Source organism: Colius striatus, chromosome 1 (genome assembly GCF_028858725.1).
Source record: "Colius striatus isolate bColStr4 chromosome 1, bColStr4.1.hap1, whole genome shotgun sequence".
Taxonomy (NCBI): Eukaryota; Metazoa; Chordata; class Aves; order Coliiformes; family Coliidae; genus Colius; species Colius striatus.
The window spans coordinates 188,457,425-188,471,544 of NC_084759.1; positions in this window are offsets into that span (position 1 = coordinate 188,457,425).

A 14,120-nucleotide genomic window follows, 5' to 3' on the forward strand; every position below is an offset into this window, starting at 1 on the left:
TGCAGAAATCACTTAGTGAAGTAATTTCAATGGAATTACTTGGTAGTTTATACCTTCTTAGTTAGGGCTTTTAACCTACAAGGGTACATACTCCTAAGTCCCTTTGGTAATTTTTAATAAAGTATTTTTCTAATTTATTTGAGCAGCAGGGTTTATAGAAGCCTCCATTGTAACTCCTCCTGAAGAGAAAAAGTGTAAACTTCATTTACTGCCAACCAGAAAGGTTTACATCCAAGTGCATATTAAATAAAAGTTTCAAGATAAATATGAAGAGAGAATATGTTTAGTAGATATAGATTTTCCCTCCAGAAACTGTACTTTTGACTAGTTGGAAAAACAAGACAGGACTAGTTGAGAGGAAAGGAGTCAGACTGTGTATTATTTAGTAATGTAAGTGGATTGTGAAAAAGATTTTAAAAGTATCTTCCACAGAATTACATACTCTTTAGCACTACCTATGAAACAGTCCTTATCATAGGGACACAGTAAGTTATGTCAGATACAATGTCATTTATGTTTACTGAGAATTTATTAACAGGGGACAGCTCAGCAGCTCATGACGACCATGGAAGAAACTAGAACTTTATGAGGAAATTTCAAAGGAAGGCTTAAGGGAGATTGTAGAGCAGGGGCAAATAAAAATACTGGTGTATAGAGTGATCACAGTTCCTCCAAATATGTGTATACATGCACCTTACTATTTTTATGAAAGTTAAGCTTTCATAACTTTTATGAAAGTTAAGCTAAGTTAAGGTTAACTTTTTATGAAAGTTAAGTTTCATTTATTCATATTAAGAAAAAAAATAACAATACCTGAAAAATGTCCAAAAATATTTAGATTTTTCCTTACATATATAGGTCCTCAGCTTACAATGACTATTCTCTTGGGTTTATTTCATTATTTTCCCTATGTATCATCTGTATAGTTAGTACTGGACTGACCTTGGAACTTCAGGAGCGAAACATGTCATTAAAATTCTCATCAGCCATTTGAAAATAAAATCATCACAGATGATTTTAAGAGTTGATATTAGCAGGTCTTTATACAACTTATTGAGCAGCAACTGCATTTCTTATCCTGAAGCACCACAAGGTGCTATCTAAAACAGAATGGAAAAGGGAAGGAGTAGGAAAGGCAGAAAGGATAAAGAGAAGAAGGGCAGAAAAATAAAGTGAAAGCAGAAAAGCAGTTTTTGGTTCAGCTATCCCTTTTCAAACTGTTTACTGGTACAGGTACTCTTTGAAGTCAGTCCAGTCTCCTGTGTCGTTTCTCTGCTGGTGGACAGATGATAGATTTGTCACTGTGCCCTGACACCAACTGCTTCCAGCTGGTTCTCTTTCCAAATGACCTCCTAGTAGTGCCTGTTTGCTGTATATTCCTAGTCCCTTGATGTTCCATTTATTTGGTCCTGTCATCTTCTGCTAATGTAAAGCTTTTGCTCTCCTGGCAGGAGGTGTCAATATCAAAAATCTCTTTCTATAAAACATGACCAGTTGAATTTGTATTACCAATGTCCTTGCAGATGCAGTAAACCCATTCCATTATAATCATGTTTGATTTGAATATCAAGTATGAAATTTTGTTAAAAATATATATAACCATAATTCTCAACGGTCCTGTAAAAGGAAATGTCCTGCTGATTTCCATCACAAAATCTGTGTAGGTAGCAGAGAAAACTGTAATCACCCACCGAAGTCCTCACTATTCAGGTGACTATAAATTTCTATAGACCAGCTTAAACTGGCTTTGTTTCTTGTTCCTTTGTGAAAGCTTCAGAGCAGGATTTTGGATTAAGCATTTCAGATCATATTTTCTCAAAATTCTTTTTACGAAAGTATAGAGTTTTACTCTTCAATTTTAGTTGAAAACTGTGGCACCATAAGGTAGAGATAAATACAAATTCAGATGAAATACAAAATAGATACTGAAAAATTATGAACTATGGGTAAGTCAGTACAGACTGAAGGGTCTGGTTAAAATCTTAATATAAAGTGATTTCTTTCATAACCATAGAGAGCTCTAGTTAAACTGAAAAGTTAAATAAAACTTGTGATAAAAGTATTACAAGTTGTAAATGATATTAGACACCAGGTGAATAAGGTGGTAGGCGCATGATATCACTTTAAAAGAAATACTAAATTTAACCCACAAAGTTGCTTAACAGAAAGCAGTGCTACAGAGCAGTCAAATGACAGACAACAACAGAAAACATATTTGTATAATCTTTCTTAGCAAAAATAAAGAAATATTTATTAAAGAAAGATTATTTCATCTGCTTACAGTCCAACAGAAAAAAAATGAAACATCATACCACAGAAATGGACCAGATTATATAATTTATCTATAAGAACTATACATTTCAGTGTTTTTTTGAACAAAAAATTACAAAAATATCCAAGAAGATAAAATTTTTCTGGCACTGAAGATTTTGTTATATGGGAAAAATTGTGGTTTCAAATAGGAGGTTTTTTTTATTTTCAATTTATGAAAAGATTTTTTTTCCTCACTAACAAATATAGAGATATGAAGTTATTCATAATATATGATCCTTGCTCTACATTTTTCATTCACCTTTGTTGAAAAATTGTTTCAGAGCTAATTTGTACAAGAAACCCAGCTCAGTTTTGAATTAACATAAACTCTGTACAGACAGAATATGATTTTAATGTTCTGACTACATTCTAAAAAGGATTGTCAGAAATTGTTCTCTGGTCCTGAAGCCAAGTGGCAGAGAAAGACTACATCCATGTAGTATGTCTGTTCTACCCTGATCTTCTTAGGGAATCCTGTGATTTTATATAGGATGCATAACTTTGTAGTATTTTCTTCAATTCCAATCTGAAATAGGCTTTATGCTTCAGTTCACCAAACGGATGTTTTCATGGCATGACACTAATGATATTATTATATGTTCTGATGCATAACAAAAAGACACATGGAGGTGTTTGAGGAATTAGTTTGGTGGCAAAATGGAATGATTTTTTTCTTTATATTTACTCTGTCATCATGCCAGTTTTAGGATTACATGGATTTCATTATTGAAATATAAATACTTCTGTGAGCATTCCTCCTCTTTAATTTTTTTACGCAATTAAGCTGCTGCTTTCAGAGCACACATAAAGCTAAAAACCTACTTAAAGCATTCCAGATTCTGTATCTAGCATTTAGTTTTCCTCCCATTTTCTTTAAAGTACATGCACAGTGTCCTAAAACATTAAGAAATTACCAGTTTATCATGTTTTTACCATCAAATTACATTGAGTGAATTTGTTCATAGAAGGATAACAGGTTGGTCAAACAGGATTTCCCCTTGGTGAAGCCATGTTAACTCCCCCTGATAACCATCTTATCCTTAATATATTCAGTGATAACATTCAGGATGAGTTGTTCCATCACTTTTCCAGGGATGGAGGTGAGGCTGACCACCCTGTAGTTTCCTGGGTCATCCTTCCTGCCCTTTTTGAAGACTGGCTTGACATTGGCCTTTCTCCAGTCCTCAGGCACCTCACCTGCCCTTCATGATTGTTCAAAAATGAGAGAGGCTTAGCAATCTGTCATGGTTTGACATGACATCCTTTTCTGGTATGGGGGAAGGGGCTGCAAAGATGGCTCCTGCAAGAAGTTGCTCACAACTCTCCCCAGCTCAGAAAAGGCTCACTTCTGGGGCTGAGCCAATTAGACGCCTCCACGATCACTTTTTAAGAAGCCGGAAGGGGAGGTGTCTTCCTCCATCTTCTTTCTTGCTTCTGCCCCTTCTTCTCTTCTTCTGGCTGGTGGTGGTGCAAGGAGTAGGAATGGTGAGAGAAACAACCATGCGGACTCCAAGGTCAGTGATGAAAGGGAGGAGGTGTACTGTAGCAGAGACTCCCCTGCATTCTATGGAGAGAACTGGTGAAGCTGAGATTTATTTTCATTTCTTTAAAGACCCCGCATCAGCGGCACAGACTCATTCTGATAATGAGCCCGCATCAGGGGCAGAAACTCATTTTGCTAAAGCTGACCCCGGACCAGGGGCAGCGATTCACTTCATTAAAGGCCCCGAGCCAGGGACAGTGATTTTGGCCGGAGGAGGCCTTGTCCCGAAGGAGGGGCCCTTTATCACTATGGCCGGAGCAGGCCCTGTCCCGAGGAAGGGACCCAATATCCACAACTGCAACTGTGGGGAGGAACCCACGACAAAGCAGCTCATTAAACTTATGCCCAGAAGAGGCCTTGTCACGAGAGAGGGACCTTGTAACTGCAGAACTGCAACCGCGGTGAAGAATCCACGCCAGAGATATTCACCAAGGACTGTGTCCCGTGTGAGGGAACCTGTATCGGCAGAAGCCGCAGCTGCTGGGAACAACCCACACCAGAGAAGTTTGTTAAGGACTGTGTTCTGGGGGAGGAACCCCGTGTTGGAGCAGGGGAAGAATGCCAGGAGTCATCCTCATCTGAGAAGACAGAAGCGGCAGAGCCCATCTGTGAGAGACTGACCACATCCCCCACTCCCTGCCCCCCTGAGCTGTTGCGGGGGGGGGGGAGGAGGTAGAGATATCGGGAGCAGTGAGCTGGGCCCGGGAAGAAAGGAGGGATGGGGGAGGGAGATCTTAAAGTGCTGGTTGTAATTTTCTCATCATCCTACTCCCTTTTTGCTTTTATTCTGTTCTGTTTCTTGTAGAATAAACTTTCCTACTTTCCTCTCTAAGTCGAGTACTAGAGTCTGTTTTGCCCAGAACCATAATTGGCAGTGAGCCCTCCCTGCCCTTGTCTCAATCCACAACAATCTTGCTTATCTTTTTACTCCCATTTCACTGGGTCCTCCGCCATCTTAACGAGGGTGGGGGTGAATGGGGGCATCGAGCAAGAAACTGTCGTGGTGCTGTTGTGCTAGCTGGGCCAAACCACGACATTATTGGCGCCCAACGTGGGGCCCCGAGTCTGTGGGACTTGGAGCATTACAGATTAAATTTGAGACAAGGATACTAATTGGGAGTGGTAACGGGCAAAACATGAACTGTACTGCTGACTATTGAGGTTTTAAGTGGTTCTACCTTTGGTGAAGGGACGAGGGGTGGATTTTTAACACCTCCTTAAAAAGCAATTCGTGAAGGCGAGGGGTGGAATGTCATGGTTTGACATGACAGCCTTTTCTGGTATGGGGGAAGGGGCTGCAAAGATGGCTCCTGCAAGAAGTTGCTCACAACTCTCCCCAGCTCAGAAAAGGCTCACTTCTGGGGCTGAGCCAATTAGACGCCTCCACGATCACTTTTTAAGAAGAAGCCGGAAGGGGAGGTGTCTTCCTCCATCTTCTTTCTTGCTTCTGCCCCTTCTTCTCTTCTTCTGGCTGGTGGTGGTGCAAGGAGTAGGAATGGTGAGAGAAACAACCATGCGGACTCCAAGGTCAGTGATGAAAGGGAGGAGGTGTACTGTAGCAGAGACTCCCCTGCATTCTATGGAGAGAACTGGTGAAGCTGAGATTTATTTTCATTTCTTTAAAGACCCCGCATCAGCGGCACAGACTCATTCTGATAATGAGCCCGCATCAGGGGCAGAAACTCATTTTGCTAAAGCTGACCCCGGACCAGGGGCAGCGATTCACTTCATTAAAGGCCCCGAGCCAGGGACAGTGATTTTGGCCGGAGGAGGCCTTGTCCCGAAGGAGGGGCCCTTTATCACTATGGCCGGAGCAGGCCCTGTCCCGAGGAAGGGACCCAATATCCACAACTGCAACTGTGGGGAGGAACCCACGACAAAGCAGCTCATTAAACTTATGCCCAGAAGAGGCCTTGTCACGAGAGAGGGACCTTGTAACTGCAGAACTGCAACCGCGGTGAAGAATCCACGCCAGAGATATTCACCAAGGACTGTGTCCCGTGTGAGGGAACCTGTATCGGCAGAAGCCGCAGCTGCTGGGAACAACCCACACCAGAGAAGTTTGTTAAGGACTGTGTTCTGGGGGAGGAACCCCGTGTTGGAGCAGGGGAAGAATGCCAGGAGTCATCCTCATCTGAGAAGACAGAAGCGGCAGAGCCCATCTGTGAGAGACTGACCACATCCCCCACTCCCTGCCCCCCTGAGCTGTTGCGGGGGGGGGAGGAGGTAGAGATATCGGGAGCAGTGAGCTGGGCCCGGGAAGAAAGGAGGGATGGGGGAGGGAGATCTTAAAGTGCTGGTTGTAATTTTCTCATCATCCTACTCCCTTTTTGCTTTTATTCTGTTCTGTTTCTTGTAGAATAAACTTTCCTACTTTCCTCTCTAAGTCGAGTACTAGAGTCTGTTTTGCCCAGAACCATAATTGGCAGTGAGCCCTCCCTGCCCTTGTCTCAATCCACAACAATCTTGCTTATCTTTTTACTCCCATTTCACTGGGTCCTCCGCCATCTTAACGAGGGTGGGGGTGAATGGGGGCATCGAGCAAGAAACTGTCGTGGTGCTGTTGTGCTAGCTGGGCCAAACCACGACATTATAATAAATGTCGCGGTTTTGCCCAGCCGGAGCAAAGGGGAAGAAAACCGCGACTCCTCCCCCTCCCCCTCCCGACGGAATGCGGAGGGGATCGGAGAGGGAGAAAAAAAGTAAAAGAGCCCGCGTAAGTTGAAATAAGAACAGTTTACTGGGAAATTGAGGAGTAACAACTATAACAAAAACAAGGGAATATTACAGAGAAAACTGGTGAGTGATACAATTGCTCACCACCCGGGACCCGACGTAAGCGACCGCTCCGTACCGGCGACCGAGAGCCCGCGCGCCCCCCCGGAAGCACTTATTCCGGGGGCAAGAGCTTATTCCGGCCAGCCCCCACCTGTACCCTGGGCATGACGGTTAGGATGGTATCGAATACCTGCTGGCCAGCCTGGGTCAGCTGTTCAAGCTGTGCCCTTTCCTGATTCCTCACGGGAATTAACTCTACCCTGGCTCAAACCAGGACATTCCACCCCTTATTCTATACCATCTACACGTCATGTCTAGGTTTACACATCATAATCACCTACACATACATAATGTAGAGCAACTATAGGAATCGTGATATTCAACAGCTATCATTATACAATTTAATTCACGGGTTATTCTCACCCAGAATCAAATTCCCTTGAGGCACACATTGGGTCTTCCCATCCTTACACATCACCCACCAAGTACACCCAGGTCCCTGAGCAAAAATAATCCCACGGATGGGTTTGCCTTTACCTGAGGCAGGACACACCCAGACTGCCTTCCCTAACATGTCTTTTATATGTACTACAGGGACTTTGTCCCCTTCTACAATATGTAAGAGTCCTGATTGGGCAGGGCCAGCTCGATTGGCAGATCCTCTAGAGTTGACTAACCAGGTGGCCTTTTCCAAGTGTGTATCCCAGTGCTTGAAAGTTCCACCTCCCATCGCTTTCAGTGTGGTTTTCAATAACCCATTGTATCTCTCAACTTTTCCTGAGGCTGGTGCATGATAGGGAATATGATAAACCCATTCAATGCCATGCTCTTTGGCCCAGGCATCTATGAGGTTGTTCCTGAAGTGTGTCCCATTGTCTGACTCAATTCTTTCTGGGGTGCCATGTCGCCAGAGGACTTTCCTTTCAAGGCCCTGGATGGTGCTCCGGGCGGTGGCATGAGACACAGGATACGTTTCCAACCAGCCGGTGGTCGCCTCCACCATTGTGAGCACATGGCGTTTGCCTTGGCGAGTCTGTGGCAGTGTGATGTAATCAATCTGCCAGGCCTCTCCGTATTTATATTTCTGCCATCGTCCTCCATACCATATGGGCTTCAATCGTTTTGCTTGTTTAATTGTAGCACACGTCTCACACTCATGGATAACCTGTGCAATAGTGTCCAAGGTTAAGTCCACCCCTCGATCACGAGCCCATTTATAGGTAGCATCTCTGCCTTGATGACCTGAGGTATCATGGGCCCACCGAGCTAAAAATAACTCCCCCTTATGTTGCAAATCCAGATCTATCTGAGAAATCTTAGCAGCCTTGTCAACTTGCTGGTTATGCAGATGTTCTTCTGTGGCCCGCTTTTTGGGTACATGGGCATCTACATGGCGCACCTTCACAACTAGTTTCTCCATTCGAGCAGCAATGTCCTGCCATAGTGGAGCAGCCCAGATGGGTTTGCCCCGTCGTTGCCAGTTGTTCTGTCTCCATTGCTGTAGCCATCCCCATAGAGCGTTTGCCACCATCCACGAATCAGTGTAGAGGTAGATCCTTGGCCATTTTTCCCGTTCAGCAATGTCTAAAGCCAACTGGATGGCTTTTACCTCTGCAAACTGGCTCGATTCACCCTCTCCTTCTACGGCTTCTGAAATTTTGCGTAGGGGACTCCATACAGCTGCCTTCCACCTTCGATGCCTTCCCACAAGGCAACAAGAGCCATCAGTAAACAGGGCATACCGCTTCTCATCTTCTGACAGTTCATCATACAATGGGGCCTCGTCAACACGTGTCACCTTCTCTGGTGATATTTCACCATCTTCACACTCTGGCCAGTTTGTGATCACCTCCAGGATCCCAGGGCGACTAGGCTTCCCTATGCGAGCTCGTTGTGTGATCAGTGCGATCCACTTACTCCATGTAGCATCAGTTGCATGATGCGTAGGGAATGCCTTCCCCTTGAACATCCAGCCCAGCACCGGCAGTCGAGGTGCTAGGAAGAGTTGTGTTTCTGTGCCAATCACTTCTGACGCAGCCTGAACTCCTTCATATGCTGCCAGTATCTCCTTCTCAGTTGGAGTGTATCGGGCCTCGGATCCTCTGTATCCCCGACTCCAGAACCCGAGGGGTCGGCCTCGACCCTCCCCAGGTGCTCTCTGCCAAAGACTCCAAATAGGGCCATTCTCCCCAGCTGCAGTGTAGAGCACATTTTTAACATCTGGTCCTGTCCGGACTGGCCCAAGTGCCATCGCATGAACAATCTCCTGTTTAATTTGTTCAAAACTTTGTTGCTGCTCAGGACCCCATTCAAAATCATTCTTCTTCCGTGTCACACGGTAGAGGGGGCTAACAATCATACTGTAATTTGGAATATGCATTCTCCAAAAACCCACAACACCTAGGAAAGCTTGTGTTTCCTTTTTGTTAGTTGGTGGAGACATGGCTGCAATCTTGTTTATCACCTCTATTGGAATATGACGACGTCCATCCTGCCATTTTACTCCTAAAAACTGGATCTCCTGTGCAGGTCCTTTGACTTTACTGCGTTTAATGGCAAAGCCAGCCTTTAGAAGAATTTGAATTATTTTCTTTCCTTTATCAAGGACTTCCACAGCTGAGTCACCCCACACCACAATATCATCAATGTATTGCAGATGTTCTGGGGCCTCACCCTCCTCCAGCGTGGCCTGGATCAGTCCATGGCAAATGGTGGGGCTGTGTTTCCACCCCTGGGGCAGTCGATTCCAAGTATACTGCACCCCTCTCCAAGTGAAAGCAAACTGAGGCCTGCACTCTTTTGCTAAAGGGATTGAGAAGAATGCATTGGCAATATCAATGGTGGCATACCATTTGGCTGCCTTGGACTCCAATTCGTATTGGAGTTCCAACATGTCTGGCACAGCTGCGCTCAGAGGTGGCGTGACTTCATTCAGGCCACGATAGTCTACTGTCAGTCTCCACTCCCCAGTAGACTTTTGTACCGGCCATATAGGGCTGTTAAAGGGTGAATGAGTTTTGCTGATCACTCCTTGGCTCTCCAATTGGCGAATCAACTTATGAATGGGAATCACAGAGTCTCTGTTGGTGCGATATTGCCGACGGTGCACTGTTGTGGTTGCAATTGGTACCTGTTGCTCCTCAACCTTCAGCAAACCCACAACAGAAGGGTCCTCTGAAAGGCCAGGCGTGCTGGATAATTGTTCAATCTCTTCTGCCTCCACTGCAGCCACACCAAAGGCCCACCTGTATCCTTTTGGGTCCTTAAAATACCCTCTCTTAAGATAATCTATACCTAAGATGCATGGAGCTTTGGGGCCTGTCACAATAGGGTGCTTGTGCCAATTTGTGCCAGTCAGACTCACTTCAGCTTTTAATACAGATAGCTGTTGAGATCCCCCTGTCACTCCAGAAATACAAATGGATTCTGTCCCTTTAAAATTTGATGGCATCAGAGTACATTGTGCACCGGTGTCCACTAAAGCCTTGTATTCTTGTGGATTTGATGTGCCAGGCCAACGAATCCACACAGTCCAATAAACCCGATTATCCCTTTCCTCCACCTGGCTGGAGGCAGGGCCTCCCTAATACTGGTCATCACAGTCATCATTTACTGTTTCCCAGGAAACACCAGAGGTCCCTTCGAGGGAATCAGAATTGAAATCAACCCTCCTATCTTGTCCAGGGGGTTGCTCACTGGAAACTGGAGCGACATTCCTCCAAGGAGAGTTACTTCTTCTAACCCTGCCTTTACGCAACTCCTGTGCCTGTGCTCTTGGAGTAGATGGGGTAGGTGGCCTATCCCACTTGCTCATATTCTCTCCTTGGTCCTGTGGATGGGACCGCAAAACATACTGGGGTGTATACTTCTTATGTTCCTGCTCTTGAGCACGGGGACGCTTATTCTTAAAAGCTGGAGTACGGGCAGGTGGAGGGCGAGACACGAATTGGTCAATTTTCTGTGATATTTTCTCTACAGCTGAAATAACAGCCTGTAGGGAACAAGACACATTTTCTTCATATTGCCGAAGTTGAGCGGCTAGTTGTTCCACCGTTTGCCTCTCATCTTCTTTCCAGGAGGCAACTGCCAACGAACTGGCATAGTTTGGTGGTGCACTTCGTAGGAACTTTCGCCACATAACTCGTGTGCATTGAATTTCATCTGGGTCTGCGGGTGCATAGTCATTATAAATAATCTCCAGCACAGCTAACTCCCTCAAATATTGAATGCCTTTCTCCATGGTGGTCCACTTACTTGGGGGGCTTGTAATATCTTCCTTGAAGGGGTATCTTTCCCTCACGCCCAACAAAAGTCGCCTCCAGAGGCTGAGGGTTTGTGACGGTCTTCCCATAGCCTTATCAATGCCCCCGTCCCGGGACAAGGAGCCCAATTGCCTGGCTTCTTTGCCCTCTAAGTCCAAACTGTGGGCTCCATTTTCCCAGCATCGGAGCATCCAGGTGATAATGTGCTCACCTGGACGACGGCTGTAATCTTTCCGCACATCTCGCAGTTCATTCAGGGACAAGGACCGGCTGATTATCTCTGGCTCCACCTCTTCTTCCTTCTGTGATGTCCCTTGTTCATCTTCATCCTTAGTGCTGCGAACTGGTTTCTTTGTATATTTCTTTTTCTGTACAGGGGCAACTGATACTGGCACAGATTGACACTCTGATTCAACAGCAATTGTATCAGTTGTCTCAGTTTGAGTGTCCACAGTGGTAACAGCAACTGGTTCTGGCACAGCTGAATTAGGAATGGGTTCCTGCGTTCTCCAAATCTTTACAGGTAAAAAGCTCCCTGGACACCTGTCCATATTCTGTATGCCTTTCCTCACAGCTCTAAAAAAAAATTTCACAATCCAAGCCAAGGTAGAAACATGGGAAAATAATACAGACATGGTAATTAGAACATTCCAAGTATTATTGAAATGAGGGTAAATGACATAGTGAGAGCAATTACACATGTCAGCTTTTCCCATAAATTGAGTGCCATTATTAAGTTCTAAGAGAAAACGTGGAAGAGATAGAAAAGCCATAAAAGCCATGTACACATACCAGCCCAACTTAATAACCCATGACAAAATCATATCATAAGCCAATCCCATCCAGTGCAGTAGCATGAGAATTTTATACATTTTTCCACCGACGAGAAACACTATCACAGGACATACATGATGCAGATAAGAGGACATGTAATACCACCATACGAGCATATCAGCCAACATTGTGATCAGCAATCAGTTAGTGTCAGGAGTGTACACAAGGATTTTGTTTAAACCCAGTCTGTTCTATTTCAACCTCGCGGGCCCCACGTTGGGCGCCAATAAATGTCGCGGTTTTGCCCAGCCGGAGCAAAGGGGAAGAAAACCGCGACTCCTCCCCCTCCCCCTCCCGACGGAATGCGGAGGGGATCGGAGAGGGAGAAAAAAAGTAAAAGAGCCCGCGTAAGTTGAAATAAGAACAGTTTACTGGGAAATTGAGGAGTAACAACTATAACAAAAACAAGGGAATATTACAGAGAAAACTGGTGAGTGATACAATTGCTCACCACCCGGGACCCGACGTAAGCGACCGCTCCGTACCGGCGACCGAGAGCCCGCGCGCCCCCCCGGAAGCACTTATTCCGGGGGCAAGAGCTTATTCCGGCCAGCCCCCACCTGTACCCTGGGCATGACGGTTAGGATGGTATCGAATACCTGCTGGCCAGCCTGGGTCAGCTGTTCAAGCTGTGCCCTTTCCTGATTCCTCACGGGAATTAACTCTACCCTGGCTCAAACCAGGACACAATCCCATCAGCCAGCTCCCTCAGCACTCTAGGATGCATCCCTTCAGGACCCATTGACTTATGAGCCTTAAGCTTGGTCAACAAGTCTTTAACCTCTTTCTCTTCCACCCAGGGCAAGTCCTCTGCTGTCCTGCCCATCCTGTTATCCTTGACGGACTGGGCTTCCCGAGGGTCAACCTTGGCTGTAAAGATTGAAGGAAAGAAGGCATTGAGTACTTCAGCCTCTTCTGCATCCTCAGACACCAGGGCACTGTCAGTGTTTAGCAGCAGGCCCACATTCCCCCTGGCCATCCTTCTGCTGCTGATATACTTGAAAAATGCCTTATTGCTGTCCTTAACTTCCCTGGCTAAATTTAATTCTAGAAGATCTCTAGCCTTCCTAGTTGCACCCCTGCATGCCCTGGCAATGTTCCTATACTCTTCCCAAGAAGCCAGCCCCTGTTTCCACCTCTCATCGATGGCTGCTTTCTGCCTGAGTTGTCCCAGCAGATCCTTGCTCATCCATGGAGGCCTCCTACCTCCTTTTCCTCCTTTCTTGCGCATTGGGACACACTGATCCTGGGTTTGGAGTATCTATACAATCCTTGGCTCACCAGATTATCAAGGATTTCTTGGGGTTTTTGTATTGCTAAAATCAAGAGACTTCCACAACTCTCCCCTAGTCAACTGAGCAAGTTAATCACAGAAAGGAGTAAGGCAATCACATTGGTCAAACATGATTTACTGCAATAAATAGTAATTTATACATATATACAAACTATATTGAATTCCATGATTCATGTAAGAAATGACTGAAAACAAGTTCTACATTAAATTCCATATATGTCCCTAGTCTTATATATGACCAAGATAAACCTTAAAATAAAGAAATATACTAAAATCAAAATCAAATTAAGAAATTTAAAAGAAAGATTTAGATTCAAGTAGGTGTTTTGAAAATAATTCTATTTACTCCAATTAAAGATTGGGTTTTTTTCAGAACCAAAGGTCACCTGAGTTTTGAGTGCTCAGACTGTTGTCAATATCCTGACACTGCGTGACCCTGTTTAAAAATGGATTTGGTCTGAATCTCATCATGAAAGATATATTTCCCTTCCGTCTTGTAAATATAGGCTAAGTTGCCGACAGTTTCTCAACTGCCATATTAATTTGTCACATGTTACTTTTACTGGTGGAAAAAGTAGTAGGTGGAAAAAATACCCTTCTTTCAGGTTTCTATGGAGATCTAATTGTTCTTCCAAAGTATTTTGGTATTTTAGTTGTTTCAGTGATGTTGTAAAGTGCTACTTAATTTATTGTGAAAAAGGAGGTTTATCACTGAGAAATATTCCACATAACACTAAATGAAAAGCCTTTTAGAGTATTTACTTTTATATATAAGATGGTGATTCTATGAGTTGCTTGCTACGATCTTTTAGTACAGAAATACGATTGTACTTCAAACAACTTTTGTATTCATACATGTTTCAGTCATACATAAGGGATAGTAATTTGACAAAATATTTTTATATACTGAAAGTAAATAAAATTAACTCATTTTTATTCTATTTGAAGAGAGTACTAAAACATTGCCAACAAATAAATTAGAAATTTTAATACAAAGTCATCTTGTAGCTTGTTTCTCAGGCTCACTAGAAGATCCAACTTAGAGTTCATTAATACCAACTTCCTTATTATCAATTATTAACAGATTCTGGAAAAT